This window comes from Sinocyclocheilus anshuiensis, unplaced genomic scaffold (genome assembly GCF_001515605.1).
Source record: "Sinocyclocheilus anshuiensis isolate Anshui unplaced genomic scaffold, SAMN03320099.WGS_v1.1 scaffold218, whole genome shotgun sequence".
Taxonomy (NCBI): domain Eukaryota; kingdom Metazoa; phylum Chordata; class Actinopteri; order Cypriniformes; family Cyprinidae; genus Sinocyclocheilus; species Sinocyclocheilus anshuiensis.
The window spans coordinates 799,945-815,946 of NW_015547665.1; the positions used below are offsets into that span (position 1 = coordinate 799,945).

General features: G+C 34.8%; 1 pseudogene; it reads right to left on the reverse strand.

The window, feature by feature from the left end:
* Nucleotides 1-956: 956 nt before the first annotated feature.
* LOC107702500 (unconventional myosin-XV-like) lies at nucleotides 957-15,594 on the reverse strand (annotated as a pseudogene).
* Nucleotides 15,595-16,002: the final 408 nt, after the last annotated feature.

A 16,002-nucleotide genomic window follows, 5' to 3' on the forward strand; every position in this document is an offset into this window, starting at 1 on the left:
ATGCTCCATGCCTCATATGTGAAGGGGTTTCTTGGTAGTCTCATATAGACAATTACAGGACAATGTTTCAACATAGGTTTCAGTCAATACATTTATTAAGAAAACTCTTGAAAAACAAAAAACAAATATGATGACCATTAGGATTCATTTGTTAACTAATAGCTAAATATAAAAGTTTTACTGTGAAAAAATGTTGTTATATTACTTCAAAAACCACCATTTAATTGTCAGTCTGCATGTGTGAAAGAATGTGAGTGAAAAAAGAGATTACATTCATGCTGTTCTCCTGAGTAACATTTCTCTTCATTTAAACTTGTATATGCATGTGGTAGAAGTTTAATATAAAAACATTAAAAACAATACTTCCACATCTACAGTACCAAAGGACAATTTTGCATAATAATGATCCATCTGTATAAATATTATGCATTCAATACAAAAATAATGCTTTTTATTCATTGTGTCTTCTATACATATCATGTGAATAAATGCACATGATTAGTGCAAACATTGCCTTAAGAGGTTTGGTTTAGTTGTGATGAGACCAGTAATCAGTAAATGGAAAATAACCAGATTATAGAGATTACACATACAGAAATCATAATATTTGTGAGTATACAGACTGTGTGTATACAGTGGGTACGGAAAGTATTCAGACCCCCTTAAATTTTTCACTCTTTGTTATATTGCAGCCATTTGCTAAAATCATTTGTTAATTTTTTTTCCTCATTAATGTACACAAAGCACCCCATATTGACAGAAAAACACAGAATTGTTGACATTTTTGCAGATTTATTAAAAAAGAAAAACTGAAATATCACATGGTCCTAAGTATTCAGACCCTTTGCTGTGACACTCATATATTTAACTCAGGTGCTGGCTGCAATATAACAAAGAGTGAAAAATGTAAGGGGTCTGAATACTTTCCGTACCCACTGTATCTGTACATGGTTTTGTTACAGCATGGTGATTTCACTGGGTGGCAGCGTCAGCCTCTTCTCTCGGACAGAGAGCATATTCTCTATGTGCATGGCGATAACCCGACACAGCTCCAGACCCTACAAACAACATATATGCTCATAAACCACGCATTCACACTTCTACACTGTTCTCATGGCGTTGAATGTGTGTTACCTGTTCCAGCTGTAACTGTGTGACTCTGGTTGGTTAAGTCCCCTATTAGGATGTCTACATAAGGGTAACTGGATCCAGCGCTGGGCCGCTGTGTGTGAGCTGACTGAATCAGCTTCAGCTGGAACTTCACCTGCACCTCCTGCCAACAGAAAATCAATTTAGAAAACCGAAAACATTACAGGGTTTTTGCAAGTTTCATGAAGGTGAATTTAAGACTTTTTAAGACCAATTAAAGAAAATGTAAGGAATACATTAAAGGGAACACAATACGTCACTGTGTTCTCTAAATGTAAATGTCTAGGGAGAACACGAGTTATTATTAGCAAGACTTCAAAGTTTGAAAATACAACTTCCAACTTTTTTAATTAGTTTTGCACACAAAATAACTTTTATTGTACCTTCTGATCACACTGCACAAAACTCATGTTTTTACTCAGTATTTTTGTGGTTTTCCAGTGCAAATAAAAATCATGATAGATACAAAAATTACATATGATAAGAAGTCTTGTTTTCTTAGAAATTTATCAAAAAGAAGTTTATTTATGATTAAAAAAAGACATATCTATAAATGGGATAAAAAAAACTGTATTCAAAGGGAAAACATTTCATACCCACTGACAGATATTTGTTTTTTGTTTTAAGCATTAACTTGTTCAAGACTTCATATTTTGCATCTCAAGTAAATGTATAAAAAAGTGACGTGACATGTGGCCAAGTATGGTTACCCATACTAGGAATTAGTGCTCTGCATTTAACCCATCCTAAGTGCACACACACAGCAGTGAAAACACACACACCATGAACACACACCCGGAGCAGTGGGCAGCCATTTTTGCTGCGGTGCCTGGGGAGCAGTTGGGGGTTCGGTGCCTTGCTCAAGGGCACCTCAGTCGTGGTATTGAAGGTGGAAGAGAGCGCTGTACATTCACTCCCCCCACCTACACTCTTAAAAATAAAGGTGCTTCACGATGCCATAGAAGAACCTTTTTGTCTAAATGGTTCCATAAAGAACCTTTAACATCTGAAGAACCTTTCTGTTTCACAAAAGGTTCTTTGTGGCGAAAGAAGGTTCTTCAGATTATAAAAAGGTAAGAAAGAGATGGTTCTTTAAAGAACCTTTGACTGAATGGTTCTTTGTGGAACCAAAAATGGTTCTTCTATGGCATTGCTTGAAGAACCTTTTGAAGCACCTTTATTTTTAAGAGTGTACAATCCCTGCCGGTACGAGACTCTAACCCACAACCTTTGGGTTACGAGTCTGACTCTCTAACCATTAGGCCACGACTTCCCCACGACTTCCCCATGTATCTTGATTTAAAGAGAACACTGATGAAGATATACATTTTTTGCAATGTATGCAACATTTAATGCAATGGCTTTATGAATTTAAGATATTCTGCTCTTATTTAAGACCTTTTAAGGCCATAATATGTGGAAGGGCAAATAGAGATTTTTTAAGACCTGCATTCCCTTTGTAATTTGTAATTGTAATTCCCTTTGTATCTGTTTGTAATACGCACATGACTGTCTTTGTGCAGGAAGTGCAGTCCGTTCTGATTGACAGCGAGGATGCATGGTGCAGAGATGGTGCTGTTGCTGCTGCTTTGAATGTAAAAGAAGGACGATCCAAACATAGGAAATGCACACACCAAACCTGAAGTACACACACAAACACCATTCAACAAACCTTGCCTTTCATCATGGTAATATCTGATAACAAAAAGGTAAATAGTAAATGAGGGTGTTTGGCCTCATTTAATAAAATACCCAGGAACTGGGATCTGGCCTGGTGAGGGTTCAGGCTTTGGACGGCATGTACATGTTGAGCAACCAGCTGCATCCACTGCTGAGGCCCCTGTCTTCCAAAGATCTCAAATGGGATGTACTCTGTCAACTCATGACTACAGAAAGAGAACATTTTTTGAGTCAATACACTGAAATTGAATAGATCTGAAAAGTTTTTTTTAACTAGAAACATCCCAGTGGAAAACAGTGCCCAGAGGTGTCCTTTTCATAAGGTAACATTTCAACTTTGTATCTTGCAAAAATTCCTTAGGAAAAATACACTACTATTCAAAAATGTTGGGGCAATAAGATTTTTGTTCGAAAGAAATGTATACTTTAATTTAGGAAGGATGCATTAAATTGATCAAAAGTGATAGTAAAGACATTTATAATGTTACAAAAGACTTCCGTTTAAAATAAATACTGTTCTTTCTGACTTAATATTCATCAAAGATTTCTGGAAAAAAATGTATCATGGTTTCCACAAAAACATTAAGCAGTACAATCGTTTTAAATTGATAATTGATTATGTTTCTTGAGCAGCAAATCATAAGGCTCAATTTTTTGAAATGAAGATTTATACATCTCAAAGCTGAATAAATAAGCTTTCCATTGATGTATGGTTTGTAAGGATAGGACATTATTTGACCGAGATACAACTATTTGAAAATCTGGAATCTGAGGGTGCAAAAAAATCGAAATATTGAGAAAATCATCTTTAAAGTTGTCCAAATTAAGTTCTTAGCAATGCATATTACTAATCAAAAATTAAGTTTTGATATATTTACAGTAGGAAATTTACAAAATATCTTTATGGAACATGATCTTTACTTAATGTCCTAATGATTTTTGGCATAAAAGAAAAATCAATCATTTTGACCCATACAATGTATTTTTGGCTATTGCTACAAATATACCCCAGCGACTTAAGACTGGTTTTGTGGTCCAGGGTCACATATTATAATGATTTTTGAAGGATCATGCGACACTGAAGACTGGAGTATTGATGCTGAATAAATTACATTTTAAACCATATAAGTCTGTTCGTACCAAAAAAGTCACATCAAGAAAGAAGGCTGTCTAAAAATGAAACATACATAGTAGGCACGTAGAGACTGTCTTTGGCTCCATGTTGAAGAGCAGCAAGTTGGCAAACTGGTTAAACTGCTGTTCACTGATCTTTGCCTGAGGTACAACATTCAACAGACCCTTCAGGTAGTCTGGCAGAACCTGTGCAAATACAAACACACAATTATGAAGGAATAATAGCTGTAGGTACATTACAATTAGGATATATTTGTGGTATGCACCGGTTTAGGATTTCAATATCATTGTCACACAAAATGTCCTCCAGTAATTTATTATATTTACACTACTGTTCAAAAGTTTGGCGATGGTAAGATTTTTTTAAATATGTTTTTGAAAGAAGTCTCTTATGCTTACCAAGGCTGCATTTATTCAATGATACACGAAAAACAGTAATATTGTGAAATATTATTACAATTTAAAATAACGTTTTTAAAACAATTTAAAATAATGTTTTCTATTTGAATACATTTTAACATGTAATTTATTCCTGTGATGGCTGAATTTTCAGCACCATTACTCCAGTCTTCAATGTCACATGATCCTTCAGAAATCATTTTTTTTCTATTAGGATTATTTGTTTATTATTTAAAAGAAAAATCTTTTGTAACATTATAAATGTCTTTACTGTCAATTTTGCTCAATTTAATGCATCCTTGTGGAAAAGAATATGAATTTCTTACCAAAAAATAAATAAATCTTACTGACTCCAAATGGTAATGAACAGTAATATTTTTGGTTTGGTCTCGTTCTGTATCGTGTATCTTGTCAGTGTCTGCGCTTGCTTGGCCATTTGTTGTGGAAAAAATAAGGAAAGTGTGTCCAGCAATTAATTTAGTATTTTGTTAGATGGGTATAAAAAAAGCTTAGTTTACTGCGGCAGCGGTTGCGTGACGGCCTCCTCTTGTGAAGACCGAAAAGTGTAAGACCATCGACTCTACCATGCGACTCCACCAGGCAGGGACACCGGCAAAGGATAAGTATCACGTTTTATTTCTCCTCTTTCCTATTACTTGTTTCACTTCTATTTCAGTTTTTATAACCATTTCTTACTATGTGTAAGTAAGTTGTTGTTTTTTAGCATGTGTGTTTGCCGGTGCTATTTACATGTAACTAGTTACTCCCCAACACTGCTGATAAATGACTAAATAAATAAATAAATACAATTTTCTTAACACTGTGTCCTGACCAGATGCAATTCCAGGAAGTTTCTACCGTTAGTTTTTATTTTGTCCTCATGGAAAGCTAAATACTGTCAGTTTGAACATGGACAGGATTTCTGGTTAGATGTTTCAGTGCACTGTAGCTGGCATGTGATAAATAAACAAGTCTTGCCTGGTTATAGTGCATGGTGACACAGAGCTCGTTTTCAAACTTGAGCGGATGGGCCCAGATGACTCGTCTGAACCAGAAGCTGTAGTTGGGATCAATTTGTTCTGCCTCTGTTGCCATGTCTAATATATACTCTCTCTTATTGAGGGGGCGCACATTCTGACCTGGATGACATCACCAAAAATATGAGTGAATAAATCTGGTGGGGTATGTTTGGAATGGCATACTGCTCATGCTGTTATGCATATTTATATTGTGAACAGTACAGAATATACAATTTCCTACATAGAATACCTGTATCTATTTCCCCTACATTTGCTCAAATAAACACGTATAGTTAGGTGGAGAAAATCTTCTAAGTCTTGCAAAAAAAATTCAAAGTTGGATTTCCAGAAGACAAGATAAGACTTTATTGGAAGAAACAACAAAGCCGAGATGCCAGCTGACCACCTGAATTGGTCTCTGTTCAGACTACCATCTTTATACATTTTCATTATCAATCACTGTCTAACAGTGGTGGACAGTAACGAAGTAGTTTTACTTCGTTACTGTACTTGTCTAATGACCATATAGACCATTTTTTAGTGTGTTATTCTCGGTACTTTCCTCAATTATTTATTCGTTTCCTTGGCTTCATTTTAATTGTGGATTTCCACCTGTTTTAGTCTGTTTTTTCTTTTATTTAACCTTCTCTAGGTGCCCAAAGTTCCCAGAAGTATGTAAATTCATTCATTGTTTAATTGGCTGTCAGGATTTAAATGAGCTTTGCACACAAAATTTACATTACTCATTCCCATACCATCTCCTGTGCTTCCCTTTGTACTCTTCATGCATGATCACACTCACGTAGGCCATGAGGCCTGCACAGTCAGCTAGACCGCAAGGCCTTCAAAATGCATCTGGCTCTCATATATGGCAAAGCAGCTTGCACAAACATGCAAAATAACTTCTTCAAATATTTTATATAAGATAAATAAAATATTTCATCAATAGCACTCAATTCAATGCTCTCGACTTGTCATTTCCAGTGTGACTAATGAACCAGACTCATTATTTGTGACCCTGTCTGTGAAATCCAGGCTAAAGTCTCAAAATCTAATTATGAGATAACAAGCATCAAAGTTTGATTTCAACCATTAATTTCACTATGATTTCAATCTTTGACATGGCCTTACTCAGTCAATATTAAAGCTATAAAGGTTATATTTTCACAGAATGTTCTACATCTTTATGAAGGATGATTTTATGTAGAAAACAGTAAATCACACACAAAAAAAAGACTTTAGCTGGGTCTAGTTTTCACAGGCAGGGTCACATTTTGTCTAATAAAAGTTACCAATTGCTGAATTAAACATGCAATATGAGGTCATGAAAAAATAAAGAAAGAGTACTAGCTTTTGAAGCATTTTATTTTGTATACTGCGTATATTGCATTATATAAAAAATGTTACCATTTATTTTCAATATTCAGTTTATAGTTTGCTAGTATTCAATTCTGAATATAGCCTTAAGACCCACAACAATAACGATAATGGCACAGAGAAACAATATCATTGGAATCACTACTTTTTCCAGCTGTTGAACAATAAAAACACTGACAGCCAATCAGAATACACCCTTCTTTAAAGAGTGCGGACATTTAAAGCAATAAATGCAACAAAACTGCATCGCCTGTGTATAGTGAACAGAATGTTATCATGCGTTGGTATTGACACTAATATAGTTATCGTTATAGTTAGCTTTATAGTTACAGGCCTTTATAGAGGTGTAAGGACATCAATCTGTACCTCTGTTGGTGACTATGAAAACCATGTACTCATCCATTGCCTCCAGCCTTTGTAACGCCATCTCATAACACAACTCCTCTATGACATCTAGTGCAACCTGCAAACAAAGCACTTTCATCTTAACCTACAAATATAATCACATGCAATAAAAGATATAAACTGACACACAAGACATACGGAGCAGGTTTTGATCTTCAAATGTCTCTCAATTCCTCCAGGGAATAGAAACAGCTGCCGCTTTGAGCTTCGACCAGCCTGAAAACATTCATGAACATTGTAATTCATACCACATACACTACCAAACAAAAGACTGGCAGATACAGTAAAAAGAGTAATAATGTGAAATATTATTACTATTTAAAATAACTTTTCTATTTGAATAAGTGTTAAAATATAATTTATTTCTGTGATGGCAAAGCTGAATTTTTAGCAGCCATTACTCCAGACTATAGTCACATGATCCTTCAGAAATCATTCTAATATGCTGATTTGCTGCTCAAGAAACATTTCTTATTATTATCAATGTTAAAGACATTTTTGCTATTTGATATTTTTGTGGAAACCATGATACATTTTTTAGTATTCTTTGGATGTATTTGAATATAATTTGCCACTTTTGATCAATTTAATGCATCATTGCTTCAAATTGCATCAAATCTTATGTAAGTGGTTTGAGTGAATATGTGCAACAGGGGAGTGGAGTGGTATGTACGGTTTTGTGTTTATATGTATTTATTGACCATTATGGCTGTGAGCTCCATACTACTGGGGTAAACACTCCTGCCACCAAACTGAAAGGTCTTTCTCAGGTTCTGCTCACAAGCTTTAGCAATTCCTAGAGATCACACATTAAATAATGTTAGATCATCATGCTTCATAAAAATATTGTTAAAAGTGAATGTGTGACGTATAATCACCATGAAAATGCACTTCTGGACTTCTGCAGACATCTCTTAGGAACTTGAGTAAGAATGGTTTGAGCACTTCAGAGCAGCGGTAAAATGCTGTCAGAATGTAGAGTAACCGCCAGCCCTTTTGACAGCTGTCACTGCAACACATCACAACCAAACACTCACAGCTTAACACAGAGTCCTATCAAACAAGCAAAAAAAAAAAAAAGTTTCATATCTCTGTCTCACGGTTTAGAGCTGGCATTGGCTGTAAACTGTTTTGGACTTGACAGTATGCCTCATCCTTCATCAGTCCATATTCACCCATTAACTACAAAAACAATGATGAATTTCAGTAAAATTAAAGCCAAAACTTAAACAAACATCAAACACAACTGGGGGTCTATGTGCACTATAGGTAACAGTACAGCTGGCCATATGGATGAGAGGTTATGCCTTACCTTCAGGAAGGTGCAAACCACAAACTGCTCCGACTGGCCCCTGAGAGGATGATCTCCCATGAACTTCATTATGGCTACACCCAAAACAAAAACACAGGAATAAATCTTGAGATATGATGCATAACAAAAAAAGAATAAACAAGAATAAAACAGACTGAGTAGCTGTGCTACATCTCTTATCTCACCTAGGAAAATTTCAGAAGCAACCCGGTTCATGTTGGGGTCAGTGAAGATTATAAGGGACTCTAAGATAGGGTTCTGGAGAAAACAAGAGATGGGTGTATTTTTATATGTATATTTCTATGTAAACTATTGTTTGTTCAAATGTTTCGTCATGTTTTTGAAAGAAGTTTCTTATGCTCATGAAAGGCTGTATTTATTTAATCAAAAATACAGTAAAAACAGAAATATTTTATTTAATTAAATATTCTATTACAATTTGAAATAACCTTTTTTTTCTCTTTTAATATATTTCAAAATGTATTTTATTTTCAGGATTTATTGGTGAATCGAAAGTTCAAAAGAACAGCATTTATCTGAAATAGAAATCTTTTGTAACACTGTAAATGTCTTTGCTGTCTCTTTTGATCAGTTTAATGCTTCCTTGCTGAATATAATTATTCATCTCATTAAAAAATGGCCCCAAACGTCTGAACAGAAGAGTAAAAGCATATGTATTTGCATGTATTTATATGTTTATGTATGCACAGTGGACAGAATACCTTGCTAAATTTCACCATCTCTGCAGGGTCTTTGCTTCCTTTAACTTTTTTGGACTTATCTCTGAATGAATCACTAGTCACATAAAAAAAATATATATATATTTGGATTTAGTCCTGTGTTTGAAAGACATGTCAGAATTTGAAAAAAAAGATAAAAATGATAAATACATGAATAAAAAATTATTTAAAAAAAATGATTATAATGGCAGTAACATCACTTTTACCTCTTGCTTCCATTTGACATTCTGAAATATTTTCTGCCAAACTCCACCATGTTGTACTGACTGTCCAAAAGAATGTTCCCTTCAACTTCAGAATCACCAAAATCCCCAAATCCATCAGACTAGCCATCACAAAACAGACACATTAACAAGTAATATTAGTCATATACCACCAGACCAATAACAGTCCTGTAAACAGAAAGTTCACATTTTTTATTTTCAAAGATTGAGAAAATATTTAACACTGCATACAAATAAAGGTTTAATAATTTCAGCACTTTTATTGTCACATCGTTTGCAATCATTATATAACACGACATATAATGCCCTGACATTATATCAGCCACCAAACACCTTGTCATAGAGATATTCTCTATCCATGGAGTGATAATGTGTATATATACCTCTAGTGATGGGTCTAGTTCATGTGCAGCTGCAGTGGAGGCCATAGCGAGAGCGATAGCTCCTGATGCTGCCACTCGGCCCTGTCTGTCTCTTGGCTCGTCTCTCCTCTCTGCTGGAAGACTCAGGAAATCAGGTGCAGCTACAGGAACCACACAGTCAATGAGGAACGCTCGACTCTGACCCTGCACTGCCCCATATCGCCAGCCTGGAAAAACATTCATAACTGATAGTTTGTCCTGCTTACACTGTAATTTTATGTCGTAATTAAAACTACCGGTAATTATTGGAGTACATTTAAAAAGAAAATACTTCTTCAGTCTCTCTACTTAAAAATGTCACACTTATTACACAATTAAATGCGTTTCTTACTGTTTCTTTGTAATATTTTCTGAAATTTACTAGCAATTTCTGACTGAAATTTTTTTCACTGTATAACATATTATTTTAGTTTTTCGTTTTTTATTAACATTAAAAATAAATGCATGGATAATAAATATCTATATTTATCACTTGACAAAAAATCTCTAATTTCAAGTGTAGTTCTGCAATTTAAAGCGTCCTATAAACAAAATAATTAAAAAAAATGTCATATGTTAAATGTCGAACCAAAATCTGGTGTGCCTCTCAGCTCCTCGAGGTAGACTCGTAACTCTGAACCGAAAAAACACAAACACATGCCCACCATGAAAACGTCGCCGTTCTTCCTCTGTAATACATGCACAGTGGTTTATGTATAGCTGTGATCATGCACTGTACAGCCCCCTCACAGATTTCCTGGAGTATCAAGGACAAGCCTTCCCAAGGTTAACTACTGCTCATCTGATGGAATGCAAATATTATTAGCTCAATTCTAGAGCTTTTCCTGAAGAGTAATTTCCTAATGTTTAGGGACTCAAAATTAAACAAATCACTGTATACAAAAAAACATTCAAAAGTTTGGGATTTTCACGTCTCATACTCAGCAAGGCTGGATTAATTTGATCAAAAATACAGCAAAAACAGTACTATTTTAAAGGGGTCATAGGATGCTACATGCACTTTGACAAGTTGTTTGAACTGAAATGTGTGTTGGCAGTGTATGTACACAACCACCCTATAATGATAAAAATCCACCCAGTATTTTTTTTTTAATCTGGTTAAATGTTTTCCCCTTTCTCAAATCGAGCCGATCTCAGATGCCTGTCTGTGTGACGTCACACAACCCTAAAGAATCATATCAACTTGTGGAAAATGGGCATCCTATGACCCCTTTAAATACAATTATAAATAACTGTTTTCTATTTTAAAATATTTTAAAATGTAATTTATTCCAGTGATAACAAAGCTGAATTTTCAGCATCATTACTCCGGTCTTCAGTGTCACAGGATCCTTCAGAAATCATTCTAATATGCTGATTTACTACTTAAGAAACATTTTTATTACTATTAATGTTGAAAACAGTTGTGCTGCTTAACTTGATACATTTTTTCAGGATTCATTAATAAATAGAATGTTGAAAAGAACAGCATTTATTTGTAAATGTATAAATTAAAATTTGTAAATGTATTTGTTAACTGTAAATGTTCTTACTGTAACTTTAATTTAATAAAGCAATAAGCCCAAGAAGCTGTGGTTTACAGTGAATTTATAACAGCTAAGGGGCGTTGTTAGGCACAACATGAAGCCCCTTAGCTGTTACAAATTCACTGTAAACCACGGCTTCACGGGGCTTATTGCTTTTATAAAACGGTTATTCCATATACGTAGTTAGGTTTCACAAAATAAAACAGAGCAAATAAAGTGTAATGATATAAATAAAAACAGTATTCTTCCACCAAACAATGTAGTTCCTCAGAATCAGTTGTGGTTGCAACAAAGTGGTTGCCAAGCAACAGACAAACGTAAACAAAGGTGTATGTTTGTAGAGAATCAGAATCAAGGACCGGAACTATCCGTTTAATAATAAATAATAATAATTTAATAATAATAAATTATTAAATTATTATTTTATAATGATCAATTTAATGCTTCCTTACTAAATAAAAGTATTAATTTCTTAAGAAAAAAAAACAAACTTACCCCACACTTTTAAACTTTAGCGTACTTAAACTTAAACAATGTCTTGTATCCAGGCGCCAATATTTCCCCCACTACAAACTTTCTTGCAAGACATCACTGCTTGTGGTAAAGACCTGTAATGTGTGTATGTGAGAGCACTTCTTCTCACCCTCCTCTAATCCATCCATGGTGTGCAGACGAATGATATCTCCTTTATGGAAGCTGAGAAGAGCTCTGTCCTCTGTGATGAAGTTTCTCTCTGCTATAACATACTCAGAATCCTGCGCAAGAATTCAGAAGTATGGCATTGCATGTTTAAACAAAATCAGAGGTGTCTTTGGCAGTGTAAAGGCACCTGAAGAAATGCGAGAAGAGAAATCAAAGCACTTTCTGTACCTTCTTAAGATGAGAGATAAAGAGATCAATCATATGTTTGATCTGAGTTGCTTTGGCTGAGAACAGAATCAATTTCTCATTCATCAGATTAAACTCCAGCATGTTTTGAGAAGGGATGATCACAAACAGGATGTCTGTGTAGCTGTGGTAGAGAGTGAGAGTTTAGATGTTTTAGGAAGTGTATGGCTGACAGATGGTTGAATGGCTGGATGGATGACGCACCTGTACGGACAGAGCACTCGGAAGTAGTCTGGAGCTGCACTGCTGCTTTTTACTGCCTTTAGATACCAGAGTGAGACACTGCCAACACCTGCACTCCAGTACCCACACTGCCCTGCAAACACACACACTGGTGACATATTGGCCATAAGCCCCATTGCATTCATACTAACAGTCTTCCAGGAAAAGGAACTCACAGAGGCAGGAAAAAGGCGAGAAAAATAAATCTCCAATGACTCCATGGCAGCTGCAATCACAGCTTTCTTCACACTCTCATCCTGAACATCTGTGTTCGGCTCGATGCCATATTGTGCTATGAATCAAACACACGTACCATACTAACAGATCAGTGTAGTCATCATAAACAGTAAACTGAACAAGTTATCTTGGGAAATGATTTCAAATAGAACAGAAATTTAATTGTAAATGAATTCCTTCCTCACCAAACAAGAATTTCATCTTCTGCCTCTCTTCTTTAGTAATGCGCACACAGGCCTCTGTAAATGTGTCATTAACAATCTGAAAAACAAAATTGAAATATCAGAAATAAGTTACAAGGAAAGTAATACTCTTATTCAGCAAGGATGCATACAATTAATCAAAAGTGACAGTAAAGAAATTTATCATTTTACTTTCATAAGTAAACATTTTAACATTTATGATTTTAATTTCAAATAAATGCTGTTCATTTGAACTTTCTATAACATTAAAGAATCCTGAAAAAATGTATCACTATTTCTACAAAAAAAAGAGCATAACAGACTTCTTTCAAAAACATAAAAAAATAAATAAATAAATAAATAAATAAACAGTAGAGTATATACAAAATGTATTTATTTATTTACAATATAATAGAAAAAAATCTATATTGCATTTGTACAAGTTTTATTTTACCTTTAATTACTAATTTCTTTCTTTTTTTCTTTTCTTTTTTTTTAGTTTATCAAAAAAAATATTATTACTATTATTTTAGCTTTTTTTAGATAGTAGGAACATTTTAAAATATTTTGGCTTAACATAAAAGCTGATATTCTCACAATCCTCCTGAAAAGAACAGAGTCAGACGGTATTATGAAGGTGCTGTGTGGAGTATCTCTCACCTGTTTGAATATGAGGTCCAGCACTAGAGGATGGTTCCAAGTGTCTTTGGGATAGAAGACCTACAGCAATTTGTACAGCAGTGTTAGTTCTGAAACTGTGCTGTGTTCATAATGATCCACAAAATGATGAAGTACACACTCATAAACAACAGCTAAACTAAACACACACCTCCTTCCTTAGGTATATTTTCCAGGGAACGTTTGTGTAAGTGTAATGCTCCTCTGTGCTGCTCCTGTGCAATTGTGTTTGGATGCTCTCAGATTCCACTGGAAGATCTCTGGACACTGGTGTGTGTGTGTGAGAGAAGGCGAAAGAGAGATGGAGAACATATGCTTTATATATGTACGCTGCTGTCCAAAAGCTTGGATTTTTTTTATGTATTTGAAGGAAGTCTCTTATAATCACCAAGGCTGTGTTCATTTGATAAAAAATACAGTAAAAACAGTAATATTGTGAAATATTATTACAATTTAAAATAACTTGTTTTGTATTTTCATATATTTTAAAATGTAATTTATTCCTGTAATGGTAAATCCTGAATTTTCAGCATCATTACTCCAGTCTTCAGTGTCACATGATCCTTCAGAAATCATTCTAATATGCTGATTTGCTGCTCAAGAAACATTTCTTATTGTTATCAATGTTGAAAACAGTTGTTCTGCTTAATGTTTTTGTGGAAACCGTGACATTTTTTTTCAGGATTCTTTGATTAATAGGAAGTTCAAAAGAAACACATTTATTTGAAATATCCTTGCTGAATAAAAGTATTAATTTTTTACTGACCCCAAACTTCAGAACAGCAGTTTCTCTCTTACAAAAGGTAATGTGCTGTTACAGTGACGGTATCAGATGGTTATACTTTCATAGATACAATGGCACTGTATCATTACCACATTCATATGCAATAGTTTTTATATGGTACTCCACAGAATACCATGGTAGTGTTCAAAAAGAGATAAAACCGTGATAATACCATAGTATTTTTGTAAGCTATGCGTAAGTGTGTTTGTGTGTTGTTTACCTGGTGGTGGTAAAGCCAGTGGTGATTCTGGTGCTTTCTTCTTGCTGCTTTTAGTTTGATTATATCTGGACACAGCAGCTGGAGTGAGAGCCTCTCTCTACACAAACAGTTATTACACAGAGCAAGATATTATATTTAATCAAAGTTTGCAAAGACTAATTTTGTGCACAATGCGACCAGGAATGCATATAAAGGCTGATTTTGATTTAATGTTGACATGAATTCCTTGCAATTAATAGATTTAAATAAATGTATAGCTTATTTCAAACAAGACAAAAACATCCTGAAATTTAAATGCGCTTCCAGGACTTGGACCAAGCGCCCCCTTGTGGAATATAACTTTGTGTGCGATAACAAATGGTTAAATAGTTATTAGCTGGCAATGTTTAATAGCTCAGATATGCTTTAATTGGCTAGTACAGAAGTGACAGAGGTAGACAAACCTGTGGAGGAGGTGGATTGTCCCTCTGTGTTTTTAGGATCTGCATTGCTTCATCATGTGGGTTCAGCTTCTTCACAAAAGCTTTACCTTCTCGCCTGTCATCAAACGCAAGGCATTCTTTGAGTTAATAAGAGTGGTAATAAAATCACGTGATTGTATGAAACGTAGGTGCTAATGCACAGGAGGAAACACACCTCTGTATCTGCGGCATAAGTTCTGGGGGCGGTGTTTGATATTGCTTAATAATATCTTTAATGTTGTGGCTGGGAACGATGTGCTCAGAGTTAGAGACTGAATATTTCACCACCTCTGCGCCAGGACCCGGAGCAGAACGCAAGGGACCCGTGATGGCAACGGGAGCTGAGAGAGAAAGAAAAAGAGGGAAAGTGTTGGAATATGCAGAAGTAACATAAAATGCATTTGTTTCAGTTGTTGGACATGACAAGCATGACGCGTCGCCTTGGAAACAATAAGGCGATACATTTTTAAATAACGGTCGCCTAAAAAAAACGCTGGGGTATTTTAAACTCACGTGCGAAAGGGTTAAATGACATGAGGACTTTATTGAAACTCATAATTTATTTAGGCTATTATTGTTATCTTTTTCTATATCTCGAAAAAAGCCATCCCTTACGAAAAATAAGTTTATTCAAGTGTGCTATTAGTATACTTCTTTTAAACTAAAAATAGGAAAGTATACTTTTAGTCTACTTTTTATGTACTTCTCAGAAATGGGCTTTATGTACTTCTCAGAAATATACTTAAAATGACATTTAAGTATACTTGACTTATACTTAGAAAAAGTCTAAATATATTTTAGCTATAATTGTGCTCCTAGAATCTGTGTTTTCATTTTTATACTGTAGGGGGCGCTAGTACTCATCTTCTGTACAGAATTTCCAAAAATCACAAGTGAAGAAGAAACCGAACCAACAGATGCTTCCACATGTATTCTAAAACTA